Raw genomic sequence first — 15,758 nt, forward strand, 5'->3', positions numbered from 1 at the left:
GAAGTTTTTGAAATGTAATGCTACTGAAGAATGTTGAAGATTAGATGGCTAGATCACGTGACTAATGAGGAGGTCCTGAATAGAATTTGGGAGAAGAGGAATTTATGGCACAACTTGACTAAAAGAAGGATTGGTTAATAGAACACATTCTGAGAAATCAAGGGATCACGTTTGGAAGGTAAAAATCGTAGAGGGAGACCAAGAGATGAATACGGTAAACAGATTCTGAAGGATGTGGGTCGCAGTGGTTGGTTACTCGGAGACGAAGAGCCTTACACAGGATAGAGTGGTATGGAGAACTGTATCGAACCAGTCTTTGGACTGAAGATCAAAACAACATCATCCAACGGAAGGTGCGTAAGTCCACCACCCACCACCCCCACCCCCACCCCCATCCCCATCCCTTCCCCAGTCAAGGAAATTTTTTTATTATTATTCGAATTTGGTAAACTCAGGACCATATGAAAAAGCCGATTTTTTCCCATTGTTTTTGGTTTCACAATACTTCTTCATACTTCCATTCTGTCGCTCTCTTCTTTCTTCTGTCTTCTTTCCATGTTCGTTCTATCTTCTTTTATCTTTCCTAATGGGGAACTTTGAGGTTTTATACGTTTTCCCTCTGTAGGAGTGGTGTGTGGTCAGCACACTGCTCTCCCAGTCGTTATGATGGTATTCTTGAGCGAAGCCGCTACTATTCGGTCGAGTAGCTCCTTAACTGGCATCACGAGGCTGAGTGCATCCCGAAAAATGACAACAGCGCATGGAGACCTGGATGGTCACCCATCCAAGTGCCGACCACGCCCGGTGTATCCATTGCGGCAAGGCCGTTGCCTATTTTTAAGTGGTCATGAAATATAATATACACAGAGTATGTCAAGAGGAAAGGTAGTGTTAGTGATTCCGAATAAAAATCTTCGCATGGATGCATGCTCCACCGTGAGTGGTTTCCGAATGAAAATTGTTATTTATTTCCTGTATTACTTACAAAATGTTGTTGTTTACAATGTACCACAACAGTGTATACACTACATCCCAAAGATGTTCAGGTTCACATGCGGCTCCTCTTCGCCGAAATTTCTTGGCGAAAACTCATCTAAGTAGCCTTAAACCAATGTGCTTCCTGATAAATAAATAAAGAACAAAAGTAACTATTATGCACTAAACTTTACAACAAATATTCTACTACTTAATGATTCAATAAGATGTCATGCTGTCATCGTTCAATGTGTTTTGTGTGGAGGTAATGATGATTTGATGCTTAACTGAAAATACTGATAACTTAAATTTACTATATCTTTTAAACAAATAAAGTTACAGAGTTAATATTTACAACATTTGTCATTTTAAAAATGCACTTTTTATGAAATGTCGATCGTTAAGATCGACCAAAGCGTTCAGATTTTTGCATTCCGGTCTTTGTTACAAAACTTGTTAATTTCACTTTAACAGTAAATCCTAAACTATTATACATATGGCCAATATTAAAGTTTTATTGGGATCACCATGAAAATTTAAGATAGGTGGTAGATTAAAATTACTGTGGCTTACTACAGACTTCAATAGTTTTCATAAATGTTTCCCTTTATGGCCGATCTTAGATCCGCCATGTTTAACAGTGCTACGCCTCCCTGGTCACAAACAGCTCCTACGGATTTTCCAATGACGTAGTTCACGTCTGTCTCACTCGCACAGTACAGCGCTTAGACCTGATCAGCCCGGCCTCATTCAGCACAATAGACGCCTATGGACTTTCCCCATCTCGTGGCGAATCTGCGCTCGTTGTGGCACATTGTCCTGGACGACAGGATTCGTTTCACAATTCTATGAAGGCTGCCTTTTCGGCCGTATACTAAAATGAGAGCGAAATGCTCGCTAATACACGAACTTAAAGAAGATAGGTTAACCGTTGTTCCTTGCAGTAACACAGATGGTACACACAAGCTTCCACTGTTCGTTGTTGCCAAATGTAAGAAAACTAGGGTATTAAAAAACATTACTGACTTGTCTTCCTTGCCAGTTTATTACTGCAGTCAATAATCTATTTGGATGAACTGCAATCATTTGAAATCTTGGTTTTTTGAAGATTTCGTTCCATCTGTTGCAAAAGACTTGAAAGAAAAAAAGCCCCCTGTGCGTGCTCTATTGCTGTTGGATAATGCACCATTACATCCATTTGAGAAGCATTTAATGAAAGGGGACACAAAAGCTACCTTCTTTCCACCAAATGTCACATCAGTTATCCAATGGATCAAGAAGTTACAGAATGGTTAAAGAAGTGGTATCACAGAAAGTACATCAGCTACACTTTAGAAAAGTCCCAAGAAGATTGCGACGTGCCTGAAGCTATGAAATCCCACAACGTCAAAGGTGTTATCTATACTACTGTTTTTCATGGGAGGGACTAAAAACTGACTAGCTGAGGAAATTTTGGCGTAAGCTGTGGACGGAAGCTATAACTGAAGGTGACCAGATTGGAGGCATACAGGAGATCGTTAAAGATATACAAACTGTACAATCGAATGTCCCTGCAAGTGAAGTTGAGGAGTGGAATGCCCAGTGCGACAAAGACTGTGAAACCAGTGAAGATCTCAGTGACAACCAGATTATTGTGGATGTTTTGGAAAAGAAGGGTGAAGAAACTGTGGACGAGGACACGGACGGTGAAGACGACGAACCCCTTACACAGATTTGACGCTTTTGATAGCGCCGTTTGGTACATCGAGTTCTTTAACCGCATCACCTGAGGACACTTTCTTCGTAAGTAAGTATGTAACAGTAACAGTTTTTGTGCGGTTTATTGCACTGTTTTTACTGTAGGGACTAGTATGCATACCTGCAGTAATCATTTCTGAGTTCAGAGAGTGTTTATTTTAATGTAGATCCGCATTTTTCTGTACTTTCTGATAATCCAAACATTTTTTTCGTTCCGTCCCGTACTCCAGTCCCAAAGATCGTTGTTTTCTTTTTGTGGTTTTGGGGTGCACAACTACAGTGGTCATTAGCGCCCAGATTAAGTTATGAATGCACTGCGAGGCACAAGGTTAAAACAGTAACTAAAAAGGAAAACACTATAAGAGGCACATTAACAGGCAAGTGATTAAAAGAAAACCGCAGAATCAAATGTCCTTAGACAGGTTTGTCACGTGGATAAAACGCAGAACGCGAGGAGGTGCTCCTGGGTCATCCGTTAAAATGTCATCCAGAGTACATGGCAGGCCAAGATCAATGCGCAGTGTATTAAAATTCGGACAGGACGTTAAAATGTGGCGTACCGTCAGCAGTTGCCCACATGGGCAGAACGGCGCCGGCGCAGCCGTTAGCAGATGGCGATGGCTGAACCGGCAGTGGCCAATCCGTAACCGGGCCAAAACGACCTCCTCCCGCCGAGAAGGGCGTGAAGAGGTCGTCCAAGCCGTGAGGAGAGGTTTCAAGGCCCGAAGCTTGTTTTTAGTACGTGCAGACCAATCGGCATGCCACAGCGATAAAATGTGCTGACAAATGACCCTGCTAAAATCAGATGAAGGCACACAACAAGAAGCTGTCAGAGGCTGGAGGACCGCAGCCTTGGCCGCGCCATCTGCAGCTTCGTTCCCGGGGATACCGACATGGCCAGGAACCCACGTAAAGCTAACCGGAGAACCGTCGTCCGCCAGCTGCTGATGAGAGCGTTGGATCCGATGCACGAAAAGGTGAACCGGATACGGATCACTGAGGCTCTGGATGGCGCTCAGGGAATCGGAGCAGATGACATAAGCAGAATGTCGTCGGCGGCGGATGTAAAGAACAGCCTGGTAGGGGGCAAATAGCTCAGCTGTGAAGACCGCACAATGGCCATGGAGCCGGTATTTGAAACTGTGTGCCCCGACAGTAAAAGAACACCCTACACCATCATTGGTCTTAGAGCCATCTGTATAAACGAAGATTGAAGTAATGAACTTCGAACGAAGTTCGACAAACTGTGAGCGGTATACCGACGCAGGGGTAACCTCCTTTGGGAGCGAGCTGAGGTCAAGGTGAACGCGAACCTGAGCCTGGAGCCAAGGTGGCGTTGGGCTCTCGCCCACTCTAAAGGTTGCGGGGAGTGAAAAATCAAGGTGCTGAAGGAGGCGACGAAAGCGAACTCCAGGGGGTAGCAGGGCAGATACATACAACCCGTATTGACGCTCGAAACAGTCGACCTCGATTTTATTTCGTGTAAATTACTATTTTTGTGAGTTATGGTAAAGTAGTGCACTGATAATTAATGTAACCAAATTATCATAAATATATAAAACATTTTAAATATTTTATTGTTAGTAGTATTAAATCCTAGACAGGTGTTGAACAGTAAAAGTGATACAGACATTACATTGCGTTTGGTGCAGCGCTGGAGGCGCAGAAAGTAAGAAAGTGTGTGCCTTCCTCCGCCCAATAGACGCCAACCTTGGATTCAGACCTGCACTGCAGAACATTGAACTTGTAGTGATTAACAGCTGGCAGTAAGCCACTATTTAATGGCCTGGCCAGACAAAACACAGCCTGCGGCATTGAGCCGTAACGGCCAGGCCGCATCGCCAAAATGCTCGTTGTCGTATCGTACCTTCACACACAGCGTGGCTTTGCGGGCTGCCGCACCGGCAGGCACCAAGTTGTTACAGAATACGGATTGCACGCAGGCCACAGATGCTGTGCACATCAGGTGGCACATGTGACTGACGTGTGGCCGCAGGGGCGACGGCTGCTCTGTCGTTCTGCACCACACCTGCAAGTTGCTAACGAGGTTTGCGGTCGCTTGCACAGTGTGACAGCAGCAGCTGCTATGGCCAGCCGCTCTTGCCTGTGTGTCATCCCTTGCCTCTGAACGCCCCGGCCGTCCGCTGCGGCGCAGCCAACGTGAATTACGACACTCGCAGACTGCACGCAGTAGAGATGGGCAAACTGAAACATGTAACTACTTCGAAACAAATGAAACAGTACAATGTAATGTTTCGATACGATGTTTCGAAACAGTGAAACAGATTGTGTCTTGTAATCTAATAAACTTACACATTTTATCATCTTGAATGTCTACTGTATAAGTATGTCCATATAAACACAAATGAGGTTTGAGAGCGCTAATCATATAGCAGAAAGTATGAAACTATCACTTAGGCATCTTGGCAGTTTCCTATTTCCTGCAGCAAATGCCCAGCTTTCGTGTCGTGTGACTTTCATACTTTTCAATTGGCTGAGGACAGCCATAGCTGAAGACGGAAGAACCATAACGAACGGAACTGGAGATGGGAGCAAACTACAGAAACAACGGATATGCTACTGGGAATCCCACATTCCGTTAGTATGAGTAATATACCCATCCTGCTAATTTCCATGCACACAAAGGGAATCATTGTGGATAATAGGCGCAGTGACTATAGACTCACAAATAACGCCAAATAATTCGAATAAATAACATAATATAACAGAAAAAAATTTTGTATTGCAAGGCATTTTGAACCGTTACTATTAATTCACCATGCTTCCCAGCCCTTCCCGTTCACCATTACACTATCAGTGATACGTCAAACAGATTGCTTGCAATTATACCTACATCAAATTTATGTATATGTCTAATAACTGTCACCCTACGCCGTTTTTATTCAAAATGTTGTAGGCTTACTTGCGTTTCTTAATATGATTACTGTACATGAACAGAGAAGCGTATATCATAAAAAAGTGTAATTTAACTGAATGATTTTCACATATTTATTATTTTGAATGTGAATAAAATGCGTTGTTTTATTGTTTGGTTAGTGTTTATAAAGCAGATGTTACGCCATTTCGGAATAGGACAGTCATCTAGAAACGAAGCATTATTTTCGGATATCGTAACCTTCATGCTAATGCTTGGCAAAAAGATTTCGACACTCTTGAAAGTGTTTCATGAAGTGGTACGTTGTGTTTCAGTATCTGTGCCAAGCCCGTATCTCGTCCGACACAGAGCGGAATGAAACATCACTGTTTCGATACAACTAGTCCGTTCCAAGCACAGGTGGACTGAAGCAGCCTTATTTTGAAACAACGATACAGTTTCTGTGTCTGGCTCGAGATAGAATCTGGTCCGGTTGTCCGAGACAGGGGCGGAATGAAATAACTCTGATTCGAAACAGTGAACCACAGCCGTCCCGAAACACTGAAACAGTTCCACGTATCGATACGCTGTATCGAAACATAGAAACAGTGGCCTAGTCTAGCACGCAGAACCTCTCGCAACCGTCTTGGCAGCATTCAGTACGTTATATGGCGTCAACTGTGGTACCACCTATCACAACACCGCTGTAGAGCATGGAGTGTACAAACTCACGTTTACTTCTAAAGGTGAGGCATAACAGCAAGCATTGTTTCTTGTAATGCTGTCGCACTGTAGTGTCAATGGATGACGTTTCTGGTCAATTCGTTATTCATCTTCCGCAAGCTGTGTTCCATGTTAACGTGGTAAGTGTGTCAATTCGTAGATCTGACATCAAAAGAAAAGAGGCCTCTCCATGCTGCAATGATGATGGATTGAGAGCACCCGAATGCAGCTTCCGTCCACAATGCTTAAAGCGCCAGCAAGAGGGACATGTGCCTACGCACTGTGACGAGAGCCCTGTAGTAGCAGGGAAAAGCTGGTTCTGGGGCGTTTTGTTTTTGTGGGTAAAGTGCATGTATCTGCGAAGAGGAGGCGGGAGAATGGGGGCGTGGGGATGGTATGGGGGGTTTCTCAGAAGGACAGAGTATCCCCGGAGGGTCATAAATCAATTAACAGAACAAGAGATTTGCCTCTGAATGCTTGCTTGCCGTTGAACACACACAACCCACACAAACAAAACGCCCCAGACCCTTCTTTTCCCTAATACTCCCTATTTGTGTTACGTTTGCTGACAATCATTCCTAGAGTGAATAAAAAGTGAGAAAGAGTGAACCATCATGATGCAATAACTGCAGCAACATGTTTGAGAAGTCAAAGCAGCTTGTAGGCAAATCAGTGTCAACCGGTGACATTGACAATACAGCCTGAACTTCCAGCCTTTGTCCACTTACCACATTAACTCTGAGATGCATTACGTTTACTGTTAGAACTTGCTACTTGTATTGTACCTGCACACAGGGCACTTTCCTCTTACCATACTCCTCACTCCTCTGAGAACAGACATGTCCTGGTGCGACCAAAGTATGAGCATACAGTGATCTGGCAAGAATGTATATAATTTGATTAAAATAACTTGTGATTGATTAATCTCAGTAATGGGAAGCAGACCTGCCAGGTTGTGCAAAATATGTCATGTGCTCATGTGATTGATAGTTATGTGTGCACAAAAAAGTACTGACATAACCATCTTAATCACTAATGGAGAGTGCAGCAGTGTCGAATCAGCAACTGCAGAGATGGGGAGGTTTATGATATCATAATTGCACGTTTACAGGAGTATAAGAGCAGTAAGACTAGTGTTCAGTCACATGTATATGATGAAGCAAAAAAGTATCTATACATCATGTAACTAAATTCCATGTAAAAGACTTCGAGGATCTGCTGTGAGGACCAAGACTGTTAAGTTTAGCAGAGGAACTCATTCCCAAAAATGTACTGTTTTTCCACTACACGCAAAATGCAACATATGTTTCTCACTGACTGCTTATTGTCTAGTTCCACTTACAAGTAGGGCTCAATGTACGCCCACCTACTTCAACACAGATTACTTATGCTAAACAAAGAATCCATCTTCCAAAACACATGATTACCAATTCCCGGTTCTCCAGCACCTGCTGCAGCCAGAACCTGCGCCAGTAAGTCTTCCTCTGGCGCCACAGAGGTCTCATAGATCAAGAATTTCTTGTCAACGAGTCTGTAGTGGGTGTCAGATGTCATGTGATCAGTGAGCGATATATGTGATACCCTAGTTAGTAACACCAGGGTATCTGAACGTGTATTGTAATATTTTGTGTGTAGTGGGATAACAATACATTTCCAGAGATGAATTCCTATGGTACACTTAACCATCTTGGACCCCATTGCAAGTCTACAACATTTGTAAGAGAATTTAGTTACATCCAGTATAAACAAAATAAATTGTTAAGTGTGAACAGAACTAAATTTTTGGTAACAGACTATACCAATGTATGGGAAAATGACCATTCCCGGCCCAGGGCGAACTGTTCTCAGATTTCCGATGGTGTCACCAATGATATCACCCAATGACGTTATACAACATTGCCACATGTACCCCCTACTCCTCCCTAGATTCTTCAGCATCACGGTGGACATAGGCCCATTGCCCCTTCTATTAAATGGAGCGACATTAAAAAAAAAAAATTCAAGGGAAATTCAAGAGCCACAAATGGGCACTTGCCCTAAGTATATAATCCAGGATGACGAAGCTAGCCCACTTATCTATCGGATAACCCTAGATGAGGGAAATAGAGAATCCAAAATGGCGTAACTAAATCATTTATACTACTTAGTTTTCCCCAGCCCTCAGATTTCAGAATCCAAGAAGGCCATTGACACTGAGTATGGAATCTGAGGTGGTCACTTTCCCTTAATTTTCTCTTCATAAACGTACATTTTTTCTCATTGATAATATTTCTTTATCTATGTGTGATGAAATAAACCTTTTATCACATCAGAGTCACAGTAAGCAAGTATATAACTTCCTTCATGAGGAATTTGCATTATTCTGTATGGTCCAGTATATAAATACTGCCATTTCTTATTTAAGTTTTTCGTTACTGAGGCCTTTGGATGGTTTCTTCAGCAGCCTAGGTTATTACCTTCTTCACATTTTATCGAATTCTGCATTTCGTGTATGAGCTTGATGTTGTACATTTAAGTAAACTTTCTTTGAGATGTCCTCCTTAGTATAGTTTCGAGATTCAATAGATTCTCGTTTGCCAATACGAACTTCTCATATCAAGGGATGTCAGGAAGCGGGCACCACAGAATTTCTGAATTAACTCATCCAAATTCTCAGGTCTTGTCTGTACTGGTATGATTATCTCGTTTATCTATTTGGCGTCGAGACCTAATCTGACGTCACCATTCGCTTTTTGTTAATTTATTTCTTGACTGCCTCTCTCTTTGACCAAGGAACAGAATAGGAAGTGCGACAAAAAGATTCGTGTGGGTACGTCGGAATGTAGTATTCAAAGCCTTTGATTATTCTGGGACGTTTACTAAATACGGGCAGATAATTACTTAACAAGCAACACAAATCTTCTTGTTGACTTGCAGATACGTTTTCGGATTCGGGGATTTTTTCATGAAATTTAACCTGACTTATTTCTTCTCCAGTATATTAAATATAGAAAATATCATCATTTAAATTACAATATAGCTAACCAAAACTTCATGTAGTACTGATGCGGGACTACTTTGTCCTTTATCATAGAGATCGTCGAAGCGTCGCCTTCGGAGTCCAAGGTACATGTTCCTTCTTTTAAATTGATGACTGCTCCAGCATCACACAAAAAATGTAGACCCCAAACACATGGTACGGTCATTCTCGAAACAGTTAAGAAGGTACTTTCTATTGAAGCCCGCCGCATCATAACGTTGACTCGTGCCCGCTTCGAGAACTTTAGCGCTTTCGCACTAAATGCTCTAGTTACAGTTCATCCAGTAACAGGAAAGCACTTTTGCTCCTGGGCTAATTTGTTTATACAATCTTGCGTCACTACGCTAATGGTTGCTCCAGTATCAATCAAAATGTCAACATAAATACCATTTATTACTGCTTGAACTACTGCCTGCAAAATTCGTCCACATTTATTCGGAATGTAAGGTGTTTCCTCAATCAGTTCCTCCCTTAGGTCCAAATCGTCATTATTCCCCAATACATTTACTTTAAAATGATACCTACCCTCCTCATCCTCTCCGGTTATCCTAGGAAGGCTTTCGGTGACCGGTTCTAGTTTAATCTTTCAGTAGATGTCATGTTCGGTGGTTCATGTACTTCAACAATACGTACAGTATGTTCGGAATTTGGTGGTTGTTCCCTTCGCGACTTTATTGCTCCGTTACCAAGTGGTATCTGTCCTTTCGGTTGTTGTGCTCGTTGAGTTACATTTGCATCTACCCATCAAACTTCAGGTGTCGAAGGGTCTTTCCAAGGTTGTATTCTATCACGATTGTTTTCTGGGTATACATCACGTCTGCGTGAATTACTATACTGATTATTCGAATCATTCTGTCTCCGCTTACGATATGGTTTTCCTGTACTAATCTGTTTCACCTGATTATTATTATTTTCATAGGTTTCTTTAGTGTAATAGGTGTACGGTTTATATTGATTATTATTATTGGCTTTACTAAAGCCACAAGATGTCGCTTGTCCTCCTTCATGTAGTATAGGTTTAGGATTTTTATCTCGGTTGTCATTATTGTTATTGTTATTATTTTTATTTTTATTATTATTAATATTACGTTGTGAGGTATACATTTGATTATTATTCCATACTCGGGCATCTTAGAGTATCATATCGATCGAATCGACTACAGACAGAAACTGTTCCACGTCATAGTCAGGGAGATTTATATGTTTCTCACGCATATGAATAGGTAATCGCCCTTTCAAAATACGTATCACTTCCCTATGGGAAATAGGATCACCCCAGTACCTCGTTTTATTAATGTATTTTTCGAAATATGTCTTAATGAACCTCGTTTAATATTATAAAATTCCGGTTGATACACCTCCTTTCGTAGTCTCTCTTGTTTCCTACTCGACCAGTATTTCGCCAAGAAAAGTTGTTCAGACTCCGCCCATGTATTACGGTTCTCACTCGCTTCTGCAGTCCACAGTGCTGCTTCACCTGTGATCTTGGACACAACAAACTGAAGTCTCTCATGTTCAGACCAACTGCGAGGAAAAATACGCTTAAAATTGTTGATGAAAACTTTTGGATGGATGTCATCTTTTTCAGTCGAAAAGGTAGGAAACTGTCTGCTTTTGAATATGCTGTGTCAACCTTTATAGACAACAAGTACCCTCTTTGGACAAAAGTGTCATTTTCATTTCCATAAGTCAGAAAATTTTGTTAGTTGTATTCCCACAACAGTTACATTTTACTTCATTACAGGATTTATTATTCCTAAGCCTCTCTTCGGAATAGTTGTCTTTAATTAATATATTTTGTGAAGATTTTTGTTCTGACAATTTACAGTTTGTTTCACTTTGCCACTTAGATAATTCTTCAATTATTTTATCCTTAATAGCCTGAAACTCACTAGCAAATAACTTGACAAGTTCCTCATTTTCAATTTGTTTTTCCTTAACTACCTCAGCTTGTTTCAACTCTAGAGTGGTACTGACTCTCTCTTCTACTTCCTTGTTTTTAACTTTTATCCACTCAGAAAGATCATTATCTAATTTTTTAGTTTGGTCCTTTAAATTTTTATCTATGCCCTTGCAAGTGTCTATTTCGAATTCTGACATCTTTTTTAGACAGATCCTCAATTTGCACATCGGTCTTCAAGTTACTACTTTCACAGTTCAGATTTTATCTGACAAATCACTATGCCCCTTTGAAATAGTTTCACATTTATTCTCCATCTCATTAATTTTACCCATAAAATTGGTGTGTAGGGTAGTCATATCCATGGAAACTTTTATTTCTGATTCACTAAATTTAATAGTTAATCCTTCTTCCCACCCTACTTTTAGGTTATCGAATATCTCATGTAATTGCCTCTTATCATCTTTAAGTGAAGCGATTTGATTTTCAAGTGACTAGAACTTGTGGTCAAATGTTTTATTGAGTCCACCCATTTGGGCGTCGAATTTTTCAGTTTGGGAATCAACTTTAGCGTTAATATTCTCATTTTGAGAATCAAATTTAGCACCAAACTTCTCATCTAAACGTCGCATATTCTCAGTTAACTGACGTTGCATACCGGCCGGAGTGGCCGAGCGGTTCTAGGCGCTACATTCTGGAACCACGCTACCGCTACGGTTGCAGGTTCGAATCCTGCCTCGGGTATGGATGTGTTTGATGTCCTTAGGTTAGTTAGGTTTAAGTAGTTCTAAGTTCTAGGGGACTGATGACCTCAGATGTTAAGTCCCATCGTGCTCAGAGCCATTTGAACCATTTTTTGACGTTGCATACTCGCCATGAATTTAATAATCATATCATCTTCAAGCTTTGTAACATTTGATGTAAGATTCACACTTTCCTGTGTAACTTTGGTATTTATAGACTCGTGTAGATTACTATTTCTACTCGGGTCTGCTTCTACTGTCACCTCCACACCAATGATATTACTATCGCTTAAATTGTGTGATTGCTGTCCTACATTTATTACATTTGGGACTCCTTCACCAAGATTTTCCTCACTCAAATTATGCGATTGCTGGTCCATAATTCGTTCCTGCGTTGCCCCCTCATGAGGATTATATCCACTTTCATTCACTTACCCGTCATTTCCAAACTCTGGGCTGCATTATCTCGCGCTCTTCTTGGTCGGGTATACGTTTTTCCTATTATTTTTTGTACAATGTTCGCCTAATAACATATTTTCACAGGTAATGAGGTACAAAGTGGAGTACAATATTTATAAAATATGTAATATTAGTTTAACAGAATAGGTCTCACAGGTTGGACTATTTGCAACAAGTGAAATTAAATTTTTCCATGTATTTGTGGTACACTTCTACATTGTACTGCTTGGAGCAGTAGTTGTTGTAACACATTACATGAAATTTTTACACTTTACAGTTCGCCTATGGGACATGACACAAAATACGATCATGCTTTGATCGCTAGCAGCAGGTAAAACTACACTAATTTGTGCACATAGTATGCAGTTCAAAAAACAATAGATACAGTATATATTCTAATGCACATATGGAAACAATCTAACTAGCGCATAGTGTGCCCTACAACTGTCATACACAGTATGCACCAGTCTAACATATGTACATAGTATGAAAATCGAATATATATACACACTATGGTAAATGAGTCTTCTTGTTCCAGATACATACACACTATTTTGCTACTATGTAGCACATGCATCCACTCTGTCTCACCAAATAGATGCAGTTATTCATGTCCATATAAAGTAATTCTGGGGTATTCTGGGGAATTCTTGCAAAGTCATAATAAAACGGATACACACGTAATTTAGATAGGTTAGTTTACACACGTAAATTGTTTAAATCCAAGTACAAGGGGCCCTCGGTGGCTCAGATGGATAGAGTGTCTGCCATGTAAGCAGGAGATCCTGGTTTCGAGTCCTGGTCGCGGCATACATTTTCAACACGTCCCCAATGATGTATATCAACGCCTGTTTGCAGCTAGGGTGTCGATTTAATTGTCATCTCAGTTTTCAGATTCAGAAGGATGCAGGTTGCAGTAAGTATTGGGAGATGAAGAAGCTTGCACAGGATAGGGTAGCATGGAGAGCTGCATCAGACCAGTCTCAGGACTGAAGACCACAACAACACACAAGTTGTAACTTGTGTTGCCAGATATTTTATTGAATTTTTCACGTATCTGCGCGTTATATACCTTGGTATTCCTGTGGACACATTGGCATACTTTCACACGAATCCTTCACAGAAACGTCAATTAAGAGATTGATTTCAACATCGGTGTGTTTGACCATGGCATCCTATGAAAGCCGTGGCATGGTGTAGTAGAATTCAGGGACCAGCATGTATGTTTCCATGCATACACTCTGGAATTAGTCGAAAATGTCTGCAAGTAAGCCTGTATATGTGTCCATAGAAAGTCTTACATACTATGTGATGTTAAACTCGTAATGAATCTTACCTCCTCAGAACTTTCGTACTTCAATTGAAATATTCGTTTCCGCACAAATTTCGGCCTGACTTGAGTTAATTTTTTACTTAAATTATATATTCCATATCCAAAGATAATTTTGCATATTTTTGATCACTAAAACACCATATTTCTGATAATATAATGTTATTTTTCATATCGATCCTTTTAGCAACATCGATCTTGAAACATGAAAATTATTATTCACAATTGTTTACTTCAATGAGTCAAAAATCACTTTATTGTGAAAGTAATGTTATTATTCTTTATTTTCATGTAAATAAAACTTCTGTTTTCATTTTTAATTGTTCTAATTTTACTATCAATAATTCAATTGAGAATAATGCAAAGACAAGCAGCTGATGGTTTTTGTATTGTCAAAATTTGCAACTTCCATTATTAATTATTAGGTGTATAAATCTTTGGACAAATAATTATTTCCAGAAAGCGTTATGTAAATTATACCTGAAAAGTAATATCGGTTAAGAGAGTCATAATAACAAAACTCATTCGAACTACACCCCCTTATAGAAGGATATGGAAGCTACATACGTAATACTTATAGAAATCTTAGGCACCAAACGCGCCTTAAAAGTTTCAATTGTTGTGGAGATTAGTCCACGTAACTGTCAAGTTTTTTGTGTTGTATTGGCATGTTGGGTATCGGATATATTTAACAAGTGATATTGCAGAATATATACTGATTATTTCAAAAAGCAGCCATATTTCAGCGAATTTTACTGAAATGAAACACTTTGGACCTATTAATTGGAAAGCATAAACAGGAACCGAAGTCCTAGATGACGAGACAGCGTAACAAGAAAAGTAACATTTATAAGCTAATATAATGTTTCTGTCCATATGAAATTATATAAATGTTGCCAGAATAGTCTGTTCACCATAGGGTATTTACTTTCTGTGGTAAGGGATACGTAACATTATAAACTCCTGACAAACATTTCCTGCATAACCATATTCTGCACCCATTATGGAATCACCTGTAAGCTTACTAGAGCATGCAGCTATGTCAGGCAATGTGGTTTCACTGAGTTCTGTATTAAATCCAGACATTCCTATGGGAAGACCCCTTCCTTGGTATAAGCTGAAACTTAGCGACATCAAGTTATGCAGCTCGATTGAGATGCCATTTCACTATCACTGCTGTCTTTCAGTATATATGTCTTATGTTTGTTCTTGTTCATTCTACATTGGAGTCTGCATATACCTCTGTTGATCATTTTGGTAGGTTTGAATTCTCGAATGCTGATTTTTATTTTGATAAATGTACTAAAACTCCTATATTAAATTTATGTTTTCAAGGGTGTAGCATTTCATGGATCTAGCATTCCACATACATGGTATTTAGAAGGTCATTATCGAGAACTTAAATTGCCTCCTTTCTACAAAATCTGCCTGTTATAAGTCTTCCAAACCTCAAATTATAAAACGTCTACACAGAAATGTATTGTGTGTTGGTTTGTTAAGCTCTTGAACTATGGTCTCCATAGTTATTGTTGAATAATATCTCTATCCAAAAGTTTTGAAATTATTGAAATGATTTCATTCATATGTGCTGTATTGCTGGCTGTGGCCAATGCTGTAAGCAGTCATAATCGTCAACTATTTCGTTAGGGTCATCATTGTGTATGTGTTGTGGAGGCCAATTACTAATTTTTTAATCCCAAATATCTATAATTCTACTGTCAAGTATGTCCTCTAACACTGGTTAACTATTTTGTTTGTATTTCGCACTGTTGGGGCTTCCTTATATACGTCAGTCATATATAATATTCGACCATAGATAGTAAAGTTTTGTTTAGTTGGGAAATTTTTAAGAACATTTGATTGTGTAAATTTGATGTTCTTTGGATAAACTGATAGGCTGGGTTCCAAAATATACGATTTGTCCTTGACTACTCCATGTATTCCACCTATCTGACTACCACTGAATTGCTTAATCAAACTGCCGGCAGTATCTTCTT

General features: G+C 40.0%; 1 protein-coding gene across 1 annotated transcript in view; it reads left to right on the plus strand.

Moving 5' to 3' along the window:
• LOC124798412 (venom dipeptidyl peptidase 4-like) overlaps positions 1-15,758 on the plus strand; it is a 254,271-nt gene that overhangs the window by 155,240 nt on the left and 83,273 nt on the right. The gene's annotated exons all lie outside the window — the stretch shown is intronic.

The sequence above is a fragment of the Schistocerca piceifrons genome, chromosome 5 (assembly GCF_021461385.2).
Source record: "Schistocerca piceifrons isolate TAMUIC-IGC-003096 chromosome 5, iqSchPice1.1, whole genome shotgun sequence".
Lineage (NCBI taxonomy): Eukaryota > Metazoa > Arthropoda > Insecta > Orthoptera > Acrididae > Schistocerca > Schistocerca piceifrons.